The sequence below is a fragment of the Nerophis ophidion genome, linkage group LG09 (assembly GCF_033978795.1).
Source record: "Nerophis ophidion isolate RoL-2023_Sa linkage group LG09, RoL_Noph_v1.0, whole genome shotgun sequence".
NCBI lineage: Eukaryota > Metazoa > Chordata > Actinopteri > Syngnathiformes > Syngnathidae > Nerophis > Nerophis ophidion.
In genome coordinates, this window is record NC_084619.1 from 9,384,307 (window position 1) to 9,407,798 (window position 23,492).

At 38.9% G+C, this 23,492-nt stretch overlaps 1 long non-coding RNA gene across 1 annotated transcript in view; it reads right to left on the reverse strand.

Moving 5' to 3' along the window:
• LOC133558760 (uncharacterized) overlaps positions 1-17,092 on the reverse strand; it is a 34,021-nt gene extending 16,929 nt beyond the window's left edge. Inside the window, exon 1 of the long non-coding RNA XR_009807982.1 lies at positions 16,933-17,092. This is a non-coding gene — a long non-coding RNA (uncharacterized LOC133558760). The remainder of the gene's footprint in view (positions 1-16,932) is intronic.
• Positions 17,093-23,492: the final 6,400 nt, after the last annotated feature.

Sequence of the window (23,492 nt, forward strand, 5' to 3'; positions counted from 1 at the left end):
TTTTTTACCGCTTGTCCCTTTTGGGGTCGCGGGGGTTTCGGGAGCCTATCTCAGCTGCATTCGGGCGGAAGGCGGTGTACACTCTGGACAAGTCACCACCTCATCGCAGGGCCAACACAGATAGACACACACACTAGGGTCAATTTAGTGTTGCCAATCGACCAATCCCTAGGAGCATGTTTTTGGAGGTGGGAGGTGGGAGGTTTGAATCCATTAATTAAATAATGATTTTTCTTTTTTCCTGAACTCCTGTATGCATGCCGCTGACCAGACCAATGCTGCCTGGTGGTGTTGTGCCATAACATGAACGGGGCTCAACGTCTCATGGCTGACGTTGTGTTGTTCTTTACAGCCAATTAATTATGTCCATTTTAAAAAACACACTTTTTTTTATTGGAGGGATCCCATGACCAAGTGCCTCATACAACTGAGGGCTGACTGCTCAACCGTGTGGAGACAACTGAGCTGATGTTATACATTCAGCAGATAACATCATCGTGGACATTTGACACTGCAGCACAAGTGAAAATACACAAAGTGGAATATGTAAATACACTTGTGGGTTTACGTTTCTTTAGTCTTTGCTATCCATAACAGTTTTATAATGTCATTCTGACATCAACATAGTGATCCTGTTTATTGGTTTTTTAACTTGTATTACGGCGAAATACATTCAACAATGTTTTTTTAAGACCATTTGTTGATGATAGTGTTATCTTATGCCCTGATGACTTTATACTGTAGCGGGGACCGATGATTTTAATCTGGACATGTCAGAAAATATTTAAACAAAAAGTGCACCTAGTTCTAGGGGTTCAGCTTTTTCCTTTCCAATACCAAACCAATATAGGAGTCTTGCGTATTGGCCGATATTAATCTGATACGATTTCATTACAAATCATAGTAGTGTGGAAAGTTAGAAAGGGCTTGATGAAGTGAGAATACTCAGAGAACAATGGAAAGTATTAAAAAAACACTAATTTTGTGACAGATGTATGCTGTTTTTAAATTGAAGCGGAGTGTTAATTTGTTTTTGGCGGCACCTAGTGGTCACCATATTTCATTAAAGGCCTACTGAAACCCACTACTACCGACCACGCAGTCCGATAGTTTATACATCAATGATGAAATCTTAACATTGCAACACATGCCAATACGGCCGGTTTAGTTTACTAAATTGCAATTTTAAATTTCCCGCAAAGTATCCTGTTGAAAACGTCGCGGAATGATGACGCGTGCGCGTGACGTCACCCGTCTACCAGCACCGCTCATGGCTAAAAGTAGTCTCTTGTCATCGCATAATTAAACAGTATTCTGGACATCTGTGTTGCTGAATCTTTTGCAATTTGTTCAATTAATAATGGAGAAGTCAAAGAAGAAAGATGTAGATGGGAAGCGGTGTATTGCAGCTGCCTTTAGCGACACAAACACAGCCGGTGTATCCTTATTTACATTCCCGAAGATGAAGCTTTACTATGGAACAGAGCGGTCAAGCGAACATGGTTACCGACCACATGTCAAACGGCAGGTTTCGGTGACAAAATTGTGGTAATAAGTCGGCTTTTACCGTAGACATGAGCTGTGGACTCTCTTACCTCCTCCCACCGGAGACACTGGCGGTCACCACACCCCTCCAACTTTCAGGTACCGTATAATCTCACTAAAACACTAGTAATACAGTAAGCAGATAAGGGATTTTCCAGAATTATCCTAGTAAATGTGTTTAATAACATCTGAATCGCTCCCACTGCCCTCGCCTTTTTTTTCCTAGTCCTTCACTCTCACTATCCTCATCCACAAATCTTTCATCCTCGCTCAAAATAATGGGGAAATTGTCGCTTTCTCGGTCCGAATCGCTCTCGCTGCTGGTGGCTATGATTGTAAACAATGTGAGGATGTGAGGAACTCTACAACCCGTGACGTCACGCGCACATTGTCTGCTACTTCCGGTACAGGCAAGGCTTTTTTATTAGCGACCAAAAGTTGCGAACTTTATCGTCAATGTTCTCTACTAAATAATTTCAGCAAAAATATGGCAATAACGCGAAATGATCAAGTATGACACATAGAATGGACCTGCTATCCCCGTTTAAATAATAAAATCCCATTTCTTTAGGCCTTTAAATCAAGGTCATGAAGCAGTAAATTGAATGAACGTTTGTTACAGAATAATTTCTAATTCGCTTCTGTCTTGGCGACATTATGAAACAATATTTATCGGATACTTGTTAATATAAACAAATGTTTATTTTTCTAAAAAGTGTTAAAAAATAATTCATAAAAAATGCATGTGATATTTAAACTTATATCACATGCACTATATGGATTTTTTCTGTTAAAATTGAAAGAACGATACATTTAGTGCGGCATTGACCAAAGTGCGGCCCGTGAGCCATTTTCAGAGCACAGCTATTTTTTTAATGGCCCTTGACATGTTTCTAAAATTATGTTCAATTAATTATTAATGGGGTATATATGATATAGTACTAACAAATATTTTCTTTGCCAGCTATAACACAAGCAAATATATATATATTTTTAATACTTTAGCTAACATATTCGGATTTACATTGAGTTGGTTTTAGCATCTTTACTTTACTAAATTTATCAGGATGGCACCTCACATTCTTTTACTTCTAAGTATTTAGCCTTTAGTGGAGAAAGTTTGAACACCCCTGAATTTTAGTCAGAAAGAAAGAGTTTTATCGACAACCAGGGACAAAATTTGGACTACAGAAGTAGTAGAGGGACACAACTGGCAATTGATTTTAAATAAGTTATATCACAAATATATCTCTCCTGGGAATAATCGCAACTTTATCTCGCATCTGACGGCTGATTGGTCAGCTGCTGCATGCTGTCAATCAATGAACTTGTGGGTGGTCTTAAGGGACACGCTTCAGTCAACGGTTTTCCGCCTGTCACATTTGTTTGACTTGTCTCCATTAATGGGAAGAAGTGAGGAGGACAAAAGTTGTTTTTTAGGAAATTTTGCGGGCCTTTTAATATGGGCCTGTTTAGGTTGGTATACGGACCCTGTGTGAGGGGCCCGAGCTTGAACTAGAAGTGACGTGTGTGTATATATATATATATATATATATATATATATATACACACACGTATATACAGTATATATATATATATATACATACATACATACATATATATATACATATACACATATATATATACATATATATATATATATATACATACATATATATACATATACACATATATACATACATATATATATATACATACATATATATATATATATATATATATATACATATACACACATATATATATATATATACACACACATATATATACATATACACACACATATATATACATATACACACACATATATATACATATACACACATATATATACATATACACACACATATATATACATATACACACACATATATATACATATACACACACATATATATACATATACACACACACATATATATACATATATATATATATATATATATATATATATATATATATATACATATATATATATATATATATATATATATATATATATATATATATATATATATATATATATATATATATATATATATATATATATATATATATATATATATATAAACAATATTTTTGTACAAAGTATAAAAAAGTAATTTATAAAAAATGCCTGTAGTATAAGTTGAAATAATGTTTGCTAATGATCAGATGATAATAAAGTATAAAAAACAACAACATGCAATCGCATGCAGTATATAATTTTTTTCTGTCAAAATTGAAAGAACAATACATTTAGTACAGGGTTGACCAAAGTGCGGCCCAGGAGCCATTTTCAGACCACAGCTATTTTTTAAAAAGGCCCTTGAAAATGTTTTGAAATTCGATTCAATTAATCATTAATGGGGTATGTGCGATATAACACTAACAGATATTTGCTTTGCTACCTATAAGACAAAAGCAAAGATACAGTAAAAAAAAAAGTTTAATAGTTTAGCTAGCATATATTGATTTACAGTACACTGAGTGGATTTGATCATCTTTAATGTACAAATGTATCAGAGTTCTTTCGTTTGTGAGTATTCAGCCTTTGGTGGATAAAGTTTGAACACCCCTGAATGTTAATGAGAAAGAAAGTGTTTTATCGAAAACAATTGGATTACCGAATCGGTAGAGCAGGGGTCGGGAACCTTTTTGGCTGAGAGAGCCATGAAAGACAAATATTTCAAAACGTATTTCTGTGAGAGCCATATAATATTTTTTAACGCTGAATACAACTAAATTTGTGCATTTTTAAGTAAGACCAACATTTTTAGAGTATAATAAGTCCCTTATTCTTTTTAATAATATTGTTATTCTCAAAGTTAACCGATAATAAATATAATACTTCTTACCATTAATGCGACATATTGGACAGGTGCGACAGAAAATGAATGGTTGGATTAAAATGCATGAGAATGTTTTATAATTTGAACGTTATTTTTAACAATGTGATTACCAGCGGAATTGTTAATTACTTATGTTAAGCAATGTCAGCTAAGATTTATCTGAGAGCAAGATGCAGTCTTCAAAAGAGCCGTATCTGGCTCTAGAGCCATAAGTTCCCTACCTCTGTGGTAGAGGGACAAAACTGGCAAATAATTTTAAATAATTTCTATAATAAATATCTCTCTCCTGTAAATCATTGTGACCTTATCTTGCATCTGACCGCTGTTGCATGCTGTCAATCAGTGTCATGAAAGGGGAACATTATCACCAGACCTATGTAAGCGTCAATATATACCTTGATGGTGCAGAAAAAAGACCATCTATTTTTTTAACCGATTTCCGAACTCTAAATGGGTGAATTTTGGCGAATTAAACACCTTTCTGTTTATGGCTCTTTTGGCGATGACGTCAGAACGTGACGTCACAGAGGTAACACAGCCGCCATTTTCATTTTCAACACATTGTAAACACCGATACTCAGCTCTGTTATTTTCCGTTTTTTCGACTATTTTTTGGAACCTTGGAGACATCATGCCTCTTCGGTGTGTTGTCGGAGGGTGTAACAACACTAACAGGGAGGGATTCAAGTTGCACCACTGACCCGAAGATGCGAAAGTGGCAAGAAATCTGCCGCCGAACCCCCATTGAATGTGCCGGAGTTTCTCCACATTTTATCGGCGATAACGGACATGGCACAGAGATGTATGGATAACCTGCAGATGAAATCACAAAGGTGAGTTTTGTTGATGTTGTTGACTGATGTGCTAATCAGACATATTTGGTTGCGGCGTGACTGCCAGCTAATCGATGCTAACATGCTATGCTAATCGATGCTAACATGCTATTTACCGGCGGTGCTAAAGCAGACATGGCACAGAGATGTATGGATAACCTGCAGATGCATTTGCAACTATATTACGTTTCCTTCCACCCACATTTAATGCGAAAAAAACACTTACCAATTGACGGATTTAAGTTGCTCCAGTGTCACAAGATGCGAAAGTCCTGATCGTTTCGTCCGCACATTTTACCGGCGATGCCATTGCAGCTATTCGGCCATGCTATGGCTATGAATAGCGTCAATAGCTATTCGCTCAATAGCTTCAGTTTCTTCTTCAATACTTTCATACTACAACCATCCATTTCAATACATGCGTAATCTGTTGAATCGCTCATGCCGCTGAAATCCGGGTCTGAATCCGAGCTAATGTCGCTATATCTTGCTGTGGTATTCGCGATGGTTTGTTTACATTGGCAGCACTGTGTGACGTCACAGGAAAATGAACAGTGTCTTCGCAGAGAGCGAAAATAAGGCACTTCAAAGCTTTTTTTAGGGATATTCTGGGACCGGTAAAATTTTGAAAAAAAAATCAAAATATACAACAAGCCACTGGGAACTGATTTTTATTGTTTTTAACCCTTTTGAAATTGTGATAATGTTCCCCTTGAAGGCAGCGCCAGAAAGCTGATCAATGAGCTTGTGGGCAGTCTAAAGGGGCACACTTCAGTCTGAGCAATGGTTTTTCCGCCTGGCACATTTGTTTGACTTGTCTCCATTCAATAGCATTACATTATTTTTAAATGGTGAAAAGTGATGGGGACAATAATAGCTTTTTAATATGCGTCTTTTTAGGGTGGTATAGGACCATGTGTGACGGGCCCTGGCTATAACTAGAAGTGAGGTCCAATTCAATAGTTGGCATATCCTAATTGAAGAAGGAGGTGATCTGGACAACACGCTTGGTCATTCTCAAACTACTCAGGAAATGCTATAAGAGCCCTGCGGAATTATGTGTACCATACAGCAAGTGACAACAAACATATCCCGGTTAATGCAGTCCGCTCAGACACATCCTGTATGCATTATGGAGGACATGGCACCAGGAATGCACAAACACAGTCTTCAACCTTACAGGCTTAGAGCCAAAGAAGCTTCCATGCTAAAATGCTATAATTGCAGCTTAAGTGTCCAGCACAAACACAATTTGGCCATTTCCTGCACGGATGCAAATAAACAAAGGAAGGGGAAAGAGGAACATTAGTAAGCGTGTTGTATTCAGGCCATCGCTGCACTAAAGTGGAAAAGGAGAATAAGTGGAAAGACTAGCAAACGGGAGCAGCGGGAGGGAGAACCAGGAATGTTAATCCTCTTTGTATGTCTCCCAGCAATGATTAAATGTTTCTAATATGAGGCATGATGAGAACAAAAATGGCTCGTAAATTCTGTGGGAAAAAAAAAAATGGAAGCTTAACATAGAGCAACATGCACAACACCCACACAACGCTACACGCTTGCTTGCTGCTGGGTTTGTTTTGCAGCTTCACGTGCATATGTGGACACTCAATGGCCGATGTCTGTAATCCGGGTAAGCATTAAAAAAAGAGGCTTTTTCTAATTGCTGAATAAAATACTTCACGTCAGCCGCTACTGTGTGACACGGCTGCGGGAACTGAGATGCCGAGCGGAGGAGTCGTAGGCAACCACTTAGCGGCAACGCTACGCTAATCAGAGGTGAGAGGTCAGCGCCAAACTGTGTGTTCTTAACCCCTGCACTTCCTGGAAAAAAAAACGGCGTTCCCCTTTCCAGAGGAGGACGAAGAGAAGACGGGCGCACATTTTTTCCAGAGGAATCCCTGAGGCGCTCCTTCATGTTCGTCCTCCCCTGCAGCTCTCACCACTTTCATTGAGCTGCATCATTACCACACGCTCAATGCAGGGAAAGTAAGGGGGGGGGGGGGGGGGGGGGGGCTATGCATGCTTTTGTGTGTGTTCTTGTATTTCTACCCTTCTTGAGACATCAACAAGGAAAAGTGAGGACCAGTGAGCAAGTTAGGACCGAAATCATGGAAAACCATTGCATCCACTAGAGCAGGGGTGCCCATTACGTCGATCGCGATCGACTGGTCGATCTCGGAGGGTGTGTCAGTCGATCTCGAGCCAGGCATTAAAAAAATAGACATAAAAATGAGCAATCATCAATCATACCAAGACTTCACTTTCGTCAGTTGTTTGACATTCTCGGCACCCGAGGATCTTGTGAGATGACGCTGGCTGCTGCGAGCTCATATTTAAGAAAAAAATCACTAACAGGGCGGACGCAGAGAAACACATTTTATTTCTAGAGACTCCGTACCTACTGTCAAAACTCTAAAGACCGACTGCACAGTTCCTGTCTTCACCATAAAAGACCTGTTTCATCCTGCCTGTGCTAACAAAATAAGAGTCTCAGAAAGCTAGCGTGCACAAGCTAGCAAGCTACGGAGTTTGATGCCAATGTATTTCTCCCCCGCCCTCAGCGACCGCTTTCTCACTTGCTTGCCCACCCGCACAGTCACTGACGTCACTCACCTGCTGCCAGACATTAAAGGGCCACACACATATGCTACTCTCATAACAAAGTGTTTAAAAACGAGTATGCAAGTTGGACAAATGAGATGCCAAATCCAACCACTTTCATGTGGTATTGGACAGAAAGGAGGACTTTTTTTTTTCCTCCATTTGAAAATGCGGACGTTATCAGCACCACTGTCTAATTCCAATCAATGCAAGTCATCAGAATCAAATACACCAACTTATATTCTTGTCTTCATGAAAGAAAGGAATCTATGTGTGTTAAACATGCTTGTATTATCATTAAACACCATTAACTTGTAAACAAAAATGTCTCTTTCATAAATAAATAAATATAAATAGGAATGAGGTAGATCTCCTCGACTTGGTCAACGGAAAAGTAGCTCGCCTGCAGAAAAAGTGTGAGCGCCCCTGCACTAGAGAGTCTAGTTCTAGAGTCCGTGAACATTGCTCCAAAGTCGGGATTTTTTTATTTGTATTTAATGTGCATACAAAAGTAGACATTGATAGGTGCAAAGGCAGCAATATATGATAAAACAAGACGGCAGCTAACGAAGGACTTCCCTATTCTTTCTCGAAAAAACTCGCCAGGTGAACAGCAGATTTTACGACTTCCGGTGCTGACATATATCAGTGGTCACCAACCACCGGGCCGCAGAAGAATTTTTTATAAAAAAAAAAAAATATTGGCTTCACGGTGGCAGAGGGGTTAGTGCGTCTGCCTCACAATACGAAGTTCCTGCAGTCCTGGGTTCAAATCCAGGTTCGGGAACTTTCTGTGTGGAGTTTGCATGTTCTCCCCGTGAATGCGTGGGTTCCCTCAGGGTACTCCGGCTTCTTCCCACTTCCAAAGACATGCACCTGGGGATAGGTTGATTGGCAACACTAAAATTGGCCCTAGTGTGTGAATGTGAGTGTGAATGTTGTCTGTCTATCTGTGTTGGCCCTGCGATGAGGTGGCGACTTGTCCAGGGTGTACCCCGCCTTCCGCCCGATTGTAGCTGAGAAAGGCGCCAGCGCCCCCCGCGACCCCAAAAAAGGGAATAAGCGGTAGAAAATGGATGGAAAAAAATGGAAAAAAAATTATTATTTTTTTTTTTTATTAAATCAACATAAAAAACACAATATACACTTACAAATAGTGCACAAACCACAAAAAACTCCCTTTTTCATGACAAAAACGTCCCTTTTTCATGACAAAGAAGAAGAAAAAAAAAAAAAGAAAAAAAAAAAGGACACCCACCCCTGGGCCGCGGGACAAATTATTAAGCGTTGACCGGTCCGCGGATACAAAAAGGTTGGGGACCACTGCCATATGTGACCATAGAAAGAACAAATACACTACGGTACTAGGACTATAGTGGCCATTAACAGTTAGCTTCTACAGCTGAAATTGAAATGCGCACCCTTTGACCAAATTTTTAAAAATACTGTTTGTTCTTTTAATTTTTTATTGCTGTTTGTTTGATATCTATTGTAAAGTTCAGCTGTTTTTTCAGTGGGGCCTTGGCTCCACTGCAAGCATGAATAAATAAAGTCAAGTCAAGTCAAGTCAATGTATTAAAAATTAATAAATATGTATATGGAGACATACTGTAATAACTTAAAGTAAATTATGAAGATTAAAAAACAATTACAAACAAAAAATACCCCAAGAATGATTAACTAAAAGCTTACTTTTTTTATAATGACAGATTGTATATATTATTAATGTTGTAAATACTATTTTTTACATATCTAGAAAGGGTGGTCCTAAAAAGGTTGCCATTTTGTCTTAAAAAGTAAACACATACAACAGGGGTCGGCAACTTTTACCACTCAAAGAGCCATTTTGACCCATTTCACAAAGTAAAAAAAACAATGGGAGCCACATAACTCTTGAAATTTATAATAAAATAATACTGCATACAGAGTTTTTTTTGGGCTTTGTGCTATGTATAAACCAGGGGTCTCAGACACACGGCCCGGCCCTAAATATGAAAATGTAATATTAGTGCAGCCCGCGAGTTTTATATGAATGCCGCTTGACAGCGTCACACCTGCCAACCGTCCCAATTTTCCCGGGAGACTCTCGAATTTCAGAGTAATTATTCTCTCGAATGTATGCTGGTGTTCACCCAATGAAAAATATTAAGGGCGTACAATGATGTAACTAGCGCCCTCTACAGCTTGTACAAATAACTTGCCAGCCCAAATAATTTTTTGATGAGGCTATTGCAGACACACGTAAGAGACTGCAAGGCATCCTTATTCAACAGCAATACAGGTTACACTTTAGCACTCTTACTAATATGCGCCACACTATGAACCCACACCAAACAATAATAATAATAATGGATTAGATTTACATCGCCCTTTTCTATTGTTAGATACTCAACTGGGCGGAATAGCTCGGTTGGTAGAGTGGCCGTGCCAGCAACCTGAGGGTTGCAGGTTCGATTCCCGCTTCAGCCATCCTAGTCACTGCCGTTGTGTCCTTGGGCAAGACACTTTACCCACCTGCTCCCAGTGCCACCCACACTGGTTTAAATGTAACTTAGATATTGGGTTTCACTATGTAAAGCGCTTTGAGTCACTTGAGAAAAGCGCTATATAAATATAATTCACTTCACTTCACTTCAAAGCACTCACAGAGAAGTTGGAACCCATCATTCATTCACACCTGGTGGTGGTAAGCTACATTTGTAGCCACAGCTGCCCTGGGGTAGACTGACGGAAGCGTGGCTGCCAGTTTGCGCCTACGGCCCCTCCGACCACCACCAATCATTCATTCACCAGTGTGAGCAGCACCAGGGGCAAGGGTGAAGTGTCATGCCCAAGGACACAACGGCAGCGATTTGGATGTCAATAGGCGGGAAGCGAATCTGCAACCCTCAGGTTTCTGGCCCGACCGCTCTACCCACTACGCCATGCCGCCCCCTAGAAGAATGACAAACACATTTCCGGAGAACTTCCGCACTATAACACAACATAAACACGACAGAAGAAATACCCAGAATCCCATGTATCCTGACTCTTCCGGGCTCCATTATACACCTAGCTACCACCAACCCAACCCCCCCTCACCCCTCCTTGCGTCGGTTGAGGTGGGCTGGGTTATGGGGGGGTTGGTGGTAGCTGGGTGTACAATGGAGCCCGGAAGAGTCAGGATACATGGGATTCTGGGTATTTCTTCTGTCGTGTTTATGTTGTGTTATAGTGTGGATGTTCTCCTGAAATGTGTTTGTCATTCTTGTTTGGCGCATATTAGAAAGAGTGTTAAAGTTGTTTATATCACAACCCTCAGTGTGACCTGTATGGCTGTTGAACAAGTATGCCTTGCAGTTGCGTATGCGTTCAGACAGAGGTCGCATCCAAAATGAGACCGGCACGCAGATAGCATTGTGAAAATCCTGGCGCGACGACATGTAGAAAGGGTGTTAGAGGCATTGACATCACGGCACGCCGTCAAAGTTGATGTCTGGGTGAAAATGGAAAAATGTTTACCCGGGAGATTTCCGATAGAGACATTAAAAATGGAAATCTACCGGACTTCTCCGGGCGGTCGGCAAGTATGTGGCTGAGCCGCATCGTAGTGGTCAAAGAGCCGGAGCCGCGGATTGCCGACTCCTGACATACAAGAATGTGTGTGTGGGTGTGTGTGTGTGTGTGTGTGTGTGTTCCACACTAGTGTCAACAGGGAGACGGATTGGAGAAGTATTTCCTTGCCTGTCAGAGGTGAGGCATTCTCACAGGAGGGCTCAGACATCATAAATCTGTGTTTCTTTCCATGTTCCTTTCTTTCTACATCTCTTTCTCTCTCTCTCTCTCTCTCTCTCTTTTGACGCAAAAAGCATAGGTGCAGTGTTGAAAAGTCATCTGATTCATAATTATGATTCAAAGTGGTTCTGAAAAATAGAATCACGCATTTAGAAGCACATAGAATCACGAGTCAAAGATCTTATACATGAAAGGATCAGCCCTCTATTTTTAAGGACCTGCTGCAAAAATTCTGGCTAAAGTCCCTCTATTGAGTAAGACTAAAAGGATGGTATTTGGTAACAGTAGAAGAGAACGTAGAAAAAAATTACAAATAGACAGAGTAGATATTGAAAGGGTAAAAGAAAAGACATTGTTGGGTGTAATAATAGATGGAAATCTCATGTAAAAAATATACAACATAAAGTAGCAAGAAACAACAATAATTAATAAAGCTCAACATATTTTAAACCAAAAATCACTTCATATTGTTTACTGCTTGTTAGTGTTACCATATCTGAGTTATTGTGTAGAAATATGGGGAAACAACTACAAATGTGCGCTTCTGTCACGCCTGTAAGTTACGTTTTGGTTTTGGTCATGCTGTTTAGTTTTTGGACATTCAGTCACGTTTTGCACTTCCTGGTTTTGTTTGTTTCCATGCCAACTCATTAGTTTTCACCTGTCACGTCCCTGTTCCCAGCCTCACACCTGTTTTCACTAATGATCATAGCTATTTAAGTCACTCTTTTTCTTGTCTTCGTCCTGGGATCTTCACACAGGCACGCACCCTACCCATGCTGTTCCAAGCTTCACGCCCTCGTCCACAGTTCCATGCCGTGTAAGTTTATGTATTTATGCCACAGTGCACTCTTTTGTTTCATGTCTTCAGTTTTGCCATCGTGATGTTTAAGTTTATAGTTAAGTTGTCTTTCATGCCATTGAGCAAGTGTTTTTGTATATATTATATAATAAACAGCTATGTACTCACGTCCACGCCGCACCTGTGCTGATTCTCATGTGCATCGAAGAAACAATCCATGTCCAAGCCAAGTTGTGACAGCTTCATTCTTTAACTGTACTATAAAAATGATCAATTAGAATACATGATGTTGGATATCGAGAACATACAAACCCTTTATTTATTAAATCACAAATATTGAAATTAAAACTAGTTGGTGCATTTGCAAACAGCCAGAATTATCTACAAAGCAAACTATTACCTGCTACCTAAGAATGTACGATAATAATTCTCAACAAAAGAGGAGAAATATAACCTTAGAGGAAAATATAATTTATTAACATTTGTATGCTCGTAAAACACCTAAAACCTCTAGCATATTAGTATGTGGAAATAAATTATGGAATGGCTTAACCAAATAAATCAAACAAAGCACCGATATGATTCAGTTTAAGAGACTGTTCAATTTACAAGTGTTTACAAAGTACACAGAACAAGAATTATGATGAACATCTTGAACCTCTTTGTTATTGAGACAAAGATTATTTAAGTATTTAATATTTGTTTGCTTAGAATGGTATATTATTTATTTGTTTACTGTTCTGTTACAGAAAACAAAGAAATTGGATAAAATTGCTATGGTATGGAAAGGGTAGGATTAAATAAACTCCGCTTCTTCCTACTCCTTTTCGGACATGCTGTAATAAAACAACTGGAAATGTGTGATGTATCATATGCATGTTGGAAAAAAAATGAAACTGAACTATTTCACTTAGGTAACTAAGATGAATTTCCTCTTTTCTGACTTTAAATCTTGTTAAAATGTCGGATTGTATACTATATATTGTCAAAACATCAAATCATGAGGTTCATGCATTTTGGGACATTATCTTTAGTTGTAAGTGGAATTATTTCACTAGTTTGAAAGTAGTCATTTACATTCTTTTTATGCATTGTCTGCCATCACGTCACTTTTTACAGTCAATACATTTCTAGTTTAGTTTAGTTATTATTTGAAGGTACAATGCACAGAAACATTAAGCTTAAAAGGCCTACTGAAATGAGATGTTCTTATTTAAACGAGGATAGCAGGTCCATTCTATGTGTCATACTTGATCATTTGGCGATATTGCCATATTTTTGCTGAAATGATTTATTAGAGAACATCGACGATAAAGTTTGCAACTTTTGGTCGCTAATAAAAAAGCCTTGCCTGTACCGGAAGTCGCAGACGATGTGCGCGTGACGTCACCGGTGTGAGGGCTCCTCACATCCGCACATTGATTATAATCATAGACACGAGCAGCACAAGCGATTCTGACCGAGAAAGCGACTATTTCCCCATTAATTGGAGCGAGGATGAAAGATTCGTGGATGAGGAAAGTGAGAGTGAAGGACTAGAAAGAAAAAAAAAAGACGAAGGCTGGAGTGATTCAGATGTTATTAGACACATTTACTAGGATAATTCTGGACAATCCCTTATCTGATTATTGTGTTACTAGTGTTTAAGTGAGATTATAAAGCAGGGGTAGGGAACCTATGGCTCTAGAGCCAGATGTGGCTCTTTTGATGACTGCAACTGGCTCACAGATAAATCTTAGCTGACATTGCTTAACACGATAAGTAATGAATAATTCCGCTGGTAGTCACAGTGTCAAAAATAACGTTCAAAATATAAAACATTCTCATGCATTTCCATCCATCTATCCGGTTTCTACCGCACCTGTTCAAGAAGTCGCATTAATGGCAAGAAGTATTTTCTTAAATTTTTGGTTAGCCTCAGAATAACAATGTTATTGAAAAGAATAACAGACTTATTATACTCTAAAAATGTTGGTCTTTCTTAAAAATGCACACATATAATTGCATTCAGTTAAAAAAAAAATAAAATTGAATGGCTCTCACGAAAACTTTTAAAAATATTTGGCTTGTATGGCTCTCTCAGCCAAAAAGGTTCCCGACCCCTGTTATAAAGTCATACCTAAAAGTCGGAGGGGTGTGGTGACCGCCAGTGTCTCTGAGTGAAGCTATGGAGGAGCCAAGAAAGTCGCAGCTGCCTCTTTGACAGCTGCTGCAAGAAGAACGACACAAGCTCCGCCCATGTCTCCGGTGAGAGCCAAATTATTACCATAATTTTCTCACCGAAACCTGCTGGTTGACATGAGGCAGAAAAACATGTTCGCTTGACCGCTCTGTTCCTTATTAAAGCTTCACAACAAACAAAGAAACACCGGCTGCGTTTGTGTTGCTACAGCCGGCCGAAATACACCACTTTCCACCAAATGCATTCTTCTTTATAGTCTCCATTATTAATTGAACAAATTGCAAAAGATTCAGCAACACAGATGTCTAAAATACTGTGTAATTATGCAAATAAATCGGATGACTTTTAGTCGTGAGTGGTGCTGGGATAACGTCACAAGCACGCGTCAATATAAGCGTCATCATTCCGCAACGTTTTCAACAGGAAACTCGCAGGAAATTTAAAATTGCAATTTAGTAAACTAAAAAGGCCGTATTGGCATGTGTTGCAATGTTAATATTTCATCATTGATATATAAACTATCAGACTGTGTGGTCGGTAATAGTGGGTTTCAGTAGGACTTTAAGTCCCCAGATAACAAAAATTAATTAGATACAAAAAACATGCAATAAAATTGTAACAAAATTACACTATAGTGCGTAATCATATCGAAAAAAGTCATAAAATGTCCTCTCATTGACACATAATTATTATACATAACAGCCACACCTCATTTACATCATCAGACATAGACAATACATGCTCTTGTTCCCGTCCGTCATCATTGGTAAAAACAACCAAGATTTTAACACACAGCTTACAACAAAATTGTCTCCTGCAGTTATATATAACACAATAAGTTGACATGTCAAACATAGTGCCCACCTTAGTGAACGTGTGAGCAGCTTTAATTGCTCAAAAGCCCGCTGGCCTGTTCTAAAAAATAGCTCAAATAGCAGCACTTACCAGTGAGCTGCCTCTATTTTTTATTTTATTTATTTATTTACTAGCAAGCTGGTCTCGCTTTGCTAAACATTTTAAATTCTAAGAGAGACCAAATTAAAATAGAATTTGAAAATCCTAGAAAATATTTTAAAGACTTGGTCTTCACTTGTTTTAAACAAATTCATGCATTTTTTTTTACTTTGCTTCTACTAACTTTCAGAAAGACAATTTTAGAGAAAAAATACCACCTTAAAAATGATTTTAGGATTTTTAAACACGTATACCTTTTTACCTTTTAAATTCCTTCCTCTTCTTTCCTGACAATTTAAATCATTTTACTGTAAAGAATAATAAATACATTTTAATTTAATTCTTCATTTTAGCTTCTGTTTTTTTCGACGAAGAATATTTGTGAAATATTTCTTCAAACTTATTATGGTTACAATTCAAAAAAAAATATTTTGGCAAATCTAGAAAATCTGTGGAATCAAATTTAAATCTTATGTCAAAGTCTTTTGAATTTCTTTTTAAATTTTTGTTCTGGAAAATCTAAAAGAAATAATGACTCGTCTTTTTTAGAAATATAGCTTGGTCCAATTTGTTATATATTCTAACAAAGTGCAGATTGGATTTTAACCTATTTAAAACATGTCATCAAAATTATAAAATTAATCTTAATCAGGAAAAATTAGTAATGATGTTCCATAATTTTTCTTTTAATTTTTTCAAAAAGATTCGAATTAGCTAGTTTTTCTCTTCATATATTTCAGTTGAATTGTGCATTTTAAAGAGTCGAAATTTAAGATAAACTATTTTTCTACATTTAATTTTCTTTTTTTTTGTGTTTTCTCCTCTTTCAAACCGTTCAATTAAGTGTTTTCCTCATCTATTCTTTACAAAAAACCTTCCGTAAAAGGAAAAAAAATGTTTGGAATGACGGACAGAAATACCAATTTTTTTTATATATATATAGCTTCATTTATTAAAGGTAAATTGAGCAAATTGGCTATTTCTGGCAATTTATTTAAGTGTGTATCAAACTGGTAGCCCTTCACATTAATCAGTACCCAAGAAGTAGCTCTTGGTTTCAAAAAGGTTGGTGACCCCTGCTCTAATTTGACTGTTGGCCCTACGCAGTGTGCTTCTCGTACCCTAGGGGGCGCCTGTGGTCAAGTCAGCTTGTGAGCTATTTGGTAATGTAAATTGAGTAGAAGAAGAGAATGCTCCGTGCTAAGAAGCAAGCGCTAGTAACTTCCAAGCTTCAGATCTAACAGATAAGTAAACATTTCCACTGCTATTTGGTGTTGTTGGTATTTTTTTAATATGTTTAAATTACACTTGTGGTTATTAGGATAACCGGAGACATACAAAAATATCGCTTTTTTTAGTCAACAGTCAAAGGAGGCATCTGCTTACCGGTGTGCTGGTGTCACGTGACATGACATGACGTAATTAATATGCCTTCTTTGGGAACAATCTTACACTTATTAAACAAGTCCGTTTCTATTTTACCATGTACTTTAAAATACTGACATATTTCAGCTTCCATATCTGTACAGAAGCGCATGTAGACAGTCCCTCCACACTGGCTTGTTATTCGCGCTATCACTTGTGTTTAAATTGGATTGGTCAAACAGAGTCATGTGACTACCAGGCTCTGTTTGATTGGGGGAATGGAATCTATGTCACATTGGATTGGCGAAAAAGAGTCACGTGACAATTCCAAACGTTTGCTGACGAAAAAAATACGTATTTGCAAACCTTGATTAAAAATAAATCTACCTCTAATAACAAAAAAGCTGTGAAAACGATGATGCTGTGTTCCAAATTTAAGTTGTTTGATGAATCTGAATAAGCCTACGGCTTTGCATTTTGTTTATTATATATATATATATATATATATATATATATATATATATATATATTTTTTTTGTATTCTATTTTTATTATTTTGAACTTACAACCCCCTGGCGCTGTTTTGTACTGTTTTCATAATGTTTTGTATTGTTCTTTGACTTATTGTTTGTAATTGTTGAAATTTATAAATAAACCTTTAGAAAAAAAAAAAAATGATTAAAAATAATTGTGATGTAAATAAATGTAACGGAGTAAAAGTAGCGCGTCTTCGTCACAAAAATACTAAAGTAAAAGTAAAAAGTATATTGCATAAAACTACTCTGACAAGTATAACATTTTTCCACAAAAGTTACTAAGTTAAAGGCCTACTGAAACCCACTACTACCGACCACGCAGTCTGATAGTTTATATACCAATGATGAAATATTAACGTTGCAACACATGCCAATACGGCATTTTAGTTTACTAAATTGCAATTTTAAATTTCCCGCGAGGTACTCTAATGAAAACGTTGCGGTATGATGACGTGTGCGCGTGACGTCTCGGGTTGTAGCAAACATTTTTTTCCAGCCCGATCCAAGCTATAAGTAGTCTGCTTTAATTGCAGAATTACACAGTATTCTGGACATCTGTGTTGCTGAATCTTTTGCAATTTGTTCAATAAATAATGGAGACGTCAAAGAAGAGAGATGTAGGTGGGAAGCGGTGTATTGCGGCTGCCTTTAGCAACACAAATACAGCCAGTGATTCCTTGTTTACATTCCCGAAGGTGAAGCTTTACTATGGAACAGAGCGGTCAAACGAACATGGTTCTCTACTACAGTGGTTCTCAACCTTTTTTCAGTGATGTACCCCCTGTGAACATTTTTTTAATTCAAGTACCCCCTAATCAGAGCAAAGCATTTTTGCTTGAAAAAAAGATATAAAGAAGTAAAATACAGCACTATGTCATTATTTTCTGATATATTAAATTGTATAACAGTGCAAAATATTGCTCATTTGTCGGCCTTGAACTATTTGGAAAAATATATATAAAAGTAACTAAAAACTTGTTGAAAAATAAACAAGTGATTCAATTATAAATACAGATTTCTACACATAGAAGTAATCATCAACTTAAAGTACCCTCTTTGGGGATTGTAATAGAGATCCATCTGGATTCATCAACTTCATTCTAAACATTTCTTCTCAAAAAAAGAAATCTTTAACATCAATATTTATGGAACATGTCCACAAAAAAATCTAGCTGTCTTTTCACAGTTTAAGAACTTACATTCATATTTTGTTGATGTATTATTCAATAAATATACTTATAAAGGATTTTTGAATTGTTGCTATTTTTACAATATTTTTAAAAAGATCTCACGTACCCCTTGGCATACCTTCAAGTACCACCAGGGGTACACGTACCCCCATTTGAGAACCACTGCTCTACCACATGTCAACAGGCAGGTTTCGGTGAGAAAATTGTGGTAATAAGTCGGCTCTTACCGTAGACAGGAACGGAGCTTGCGTCGTTCCTCGTGCACCTGTCAAAGAGACAGCTGTGGACTCTCTTGCCTCCTCCGACCAACCGCCCCCGAACGTGAGATGCTTCCACCGTGGAGGAGGGGGGGGAAAGCTCAGCCCGGCCCGACTGGCTGCCTTCGCTTCGCCTCATCGAGAAACGTGGCTTCCCTCAGAGACATTGGCGGTCACCACACCCGTGGCCACACCCCTCCCACTTTCAGGTACGACTATACAATCTCACCAAAACACTAGTAACACAATAAGCAGATAAGGGATTTTCCAGAATTATCCTAGAAAATGTAATAACTAATCTAATAACATCTGAATCGCTCCCACTGCCCTGTTTTTTTATTTTTTCTAGTCCTTCACTCTCACTAACCTCATCCACGAATCTTTCATCCTTGCTCAAATTAATGGGGAAAACGTCGCTTATGTCGGTCCGAATCGCTCTCGCTGCTGGTGGCCATGATTGTAAACAATGTGAGGATGTGAGGAACTACACAACCCGTGATGTCACGCGCACATCGTCTGCTACTTCGGTACAGGCAAGGATTCTTTATTAGCGACCAAAAGTTGCGAACTTTATCGTCGATGTTCTCTACTAAATCCTGTCAGCAAAAATATGGCAATATCGCGAAGTGATCAAGTATGACACATAGAATGGACCTGCTATCCCCGTTTAAATAAGAAAATCTCATTTCAGTAGGCCTTTTACTTTATGTTGTCTGTCTATCTGTGTTGGCCCTGTGATGAGGTGGCGACTTGTCCAGGGTGTACGCCCCTTCCGCCCGAATGCAGCTGAGATAGGCTCCAGCACCCCCCGTGACCCCGAAAGGGACAAGCGGTTGAAGATGGATGGATGGATAGAATACATTAGTATAATTGACTTAAGTATTCATTAAAAACAAGGACTAGGTTTATTTAACAAGTATATTTAATATTTTTTAATACAGGGGTAGGGAACCTATGGCTCTAGAGCCAGATGTGGCTCTTTTGAGGACTGCATCTGGCTCTCAGATAAATCTTAGCTGACATTGCTTAACACGATAATTATGAATAATTTCGCTGGTAATCACAGTGCTAAAAATAACGTGCAAAATACAAAAAATTCTCATGCATTTAAATCCATCCATCCGTTTTCTACCGCACCTGTTCAAGAAGTCGCATTAATGGTAAGAAGTATTTTATGTCGCGGGGGGGGTTGGTTGTTCTCCCAGGAAGGCGGACGAACTACTCGGGACATTGCATTTAGGTAAAAACATGATTTAATTTTAACTAAAAAAATATACAAACAAAAATCGCTCACAGCGGAGGCACAACTTGGGCTAAAAAACAAAGCTAGCGCATAAACAGACTGAGAACATAAATCAAACAAAACTTACTTGGCACGGCATGAAGCACGAAACTATGGCAAGGCATGAAACAAGTCAGCACAGGGCAACTGACTGGCAAATACGAGCTTAAATACTGCCTCTGATTAGTGCTCGGGAACCAGGTCAGCGGGCCATTTTGTCCACCAGAGACAGGTGGACAAAATGAGATACCAAGGAAACCAGACAAGGGAGTGGAAAAAACAGGAACTTAAAGAGTCCAAAGGACAAACAGCACATGGCCAAACACCTCAGAAAAATCTTGGGTTTCCAAGTATCACCATAATGACCAACATTAGAATACAGTAGCATAATAGACCTAAGCATTCATTAAAAACAAGGACTAGGTTTTATTTAACAAGTCTATTTAATATTTTTGATTAGATTATAAATAATTTTAATACAAATAAATGTAACGATGGGACCGAAACTCAATGTATCAATCAATCAATGTTTATTTATATAGCCCTAAATCACAAATGTCTCAAAGGACGGTACAAACCACTACAACTACGACATCCTCGGAAGAACCCACATAAGGGCAAGGAAAACTCACACCCAGTGGGACGCCAGTGACAATGATGACTATGAGAAACCTTGGAGAGGACCTCAAATGTGGGCAACCCCCCCCCCCCCCCCCCCCTCTAGGGGACCGAAAGCAATGGATGCCGAGCGGGTCTAACATGATACTGTGAAAGTTCAATCCATAGTGGCTCCAACACAGCCGTGAGAGTTCAGTTCAAAGCGGATCCAAGACAGCAGCGAGAGTCCCGTCCACAGGAAACCATCCCAAGCGGAGGCGGATCAGCAGCGTAGAGATGTCCCCAACCGATACACAGGCGAGCGGTCCATCCTGGGTCCCGACTCTGGACAGCCAGTACTTCATCCATGGTCATCGGACCGGACCCCCTCCACAAGGGAGGGGGGGACAAAGGAGAAAAAGAAAAGAAGCGGCAGATCAACTGGTCTAAAAAGGTCGATTTAAAGGCTGGAGTATACAAATGAGTTTTAAGTAACGGAGTAAAAGTTGGGTTTCTTTGTCACGAAAATATTCAGGTAAAAATAAAATGTTGATTACATTAAAACTACTCTGACAAGCATTCTCGTTGTTTCTCCTTCGACAAATGAATGAAGTTTTTCGCCAAAAGTTATTTTGCCGTCTGAGAAGTGTTTTATCCCAAATAGCTGCAATCGCTTTCTGTTAAGGTATTCATGTGTGATTTCCACAAGTGTCTTTACATGTAGAAGGACAAACACGGGCATGTCTGGATGACTCGCCTTCATATTTCCAGTGCTTACCTCTGAGTTACGAAACCGCTTTATTATGAATCTGGCTGTGGGCGTTCTTTCTGATGTCACTTCCTGTGTGGGCGTGGTCTTTCTGGCATCACTTCCTCTCCGAACTCACTTTGTAAATGATCAATGAGTCCATACAAAGCTAAGTGCCGTATATTCAAGAATTACACGGCTGATCTACCACTGTAAGAATTTGTCCGAGGAGGGTGACTTAAACGCTGGTTTAGCGTGGCTGAAACGGGACTTAGGCTAAATATTTTTTTCGTTTAAGGGGTTAAACGACTTGGTGTAGACATGGCCGATGTTAGATCTTTGTCCCATGCCCCGAGTTGAAAAGGTAGTGGCGTACACACACCCTAGCTTTTTCACACGCTCTCACATGGCTCCCGCTGTAGATATATGTGTATATATATGAAGTATGTATATATATATACGTATATAATCCTCCTTCCAGTCGTGATCATTAACATTCTCACACTGAAGTACAGTTTTATCACCTCCAGCACCCCTTTGAAGTTGATCCCTGGCGGCTCTGTGTGCATGCTCTCTGCACAGCAGCTATCTTGAAGATTTCATCCGATGAGAACTGCATGAGAAGTAGCCTGACATCCATCAGTGCGACGCCTCAGCAACGATGAGCTAAAGCATCTGGACGGCGCTCTTTGACATCTAGAGATGTGTCAAGTAAGTGTTTGATAAGTTCCCTGTCACCTCTGGACTGCATCTGTCGTTAGTCCAATGTCACATTCTTTAACGAGTGGGGTATTAACTGCTTAAAACAGCAAACATTCCACAGATATTGACCTACAGACTTACTGGAGGGATATTACATTGGGTATGACTGCCCTCTTCTGGAGATTATCATAGATCCTTAATATGACAGGAGCGCTCTGCTGTTTTAAGGGTCCACTGCAGTCAAAGATCTTCTATATGTGCTCTGCTGTTTTTAACGCCCTATCGAAAGTAATACTACTCAAAGATCCTCTCAGACAGGAGTGCTGTGCTGTTTTAAAAGACCAGCTGCAAAAACCACTGCAGTCAAAGATTCTCAATTTAGGACAACCCTACTGTTCATAACTACAGACTAATGGACCTGCTGTTTTTTCAAAGGATGTACAAGCTGAGGAATGTTTTTAGTGATGTACGGTTATAACACTGGTCAAAGATAGTTAATAATAACGCCAATTTAATATCTTCCATATGAAATTAGTGCACTTAAAATGGAACTACACTTTTTTTACATAGTTGCCTATCACATATGTTTTTTTTTGTGTATTCATTTTAACTAATAAATGCATGCAATCCAAAGTCAGCTTACAATGGAGCTGTCACGTTGGGGTTTGCGGGGTTGTTCCTCGCAGATGCAGAACGGACAACTCCGGACGAAAACGTGAAGGTAGGAGATTAGTTATTTTTCATTGAATGGCGCAGTGGTAGAGTGGCCGTGCGTAACCCGAGGGTCCCTGGTTCAATCCCCACCTAGTACCAACCTCGTCAAGTCCGTTGTGTCCTGAGCAAGACATTTCACCCTTGCTCCTGATGGGTGCTGGTTAGCGCCTTGCATGACAGCTCCCTCCGTCAGTGTCTGAATGTGTGTGTGAATGGGTAAATGTGGAAGTAGTGTCAAAGCGCTTTGAGTATCTTGAAGGTAGAAAAGCGCTATACAAGTACAACCCATTTATTTATCATTATTTATAAATCATACACGGTAGATACAAGTATACAAAAACAAGACTAAACAGAACCTCCGCTTAGGATGGTTTCCTGCTGGCTCCGCTGTGAACGGGACTCTCGCTGCTGTGTTGGATCCGCTTTGGACTGGACTCTCGCGACTGTGTTGGATCCAATATGGATTGAACTTTCACAGTATCATGTTAGACACGTTCGACATCCATTGCTTTCGTCCTCTCCAAGGTTCTCATAGTCATCACTGTCACTGACGTC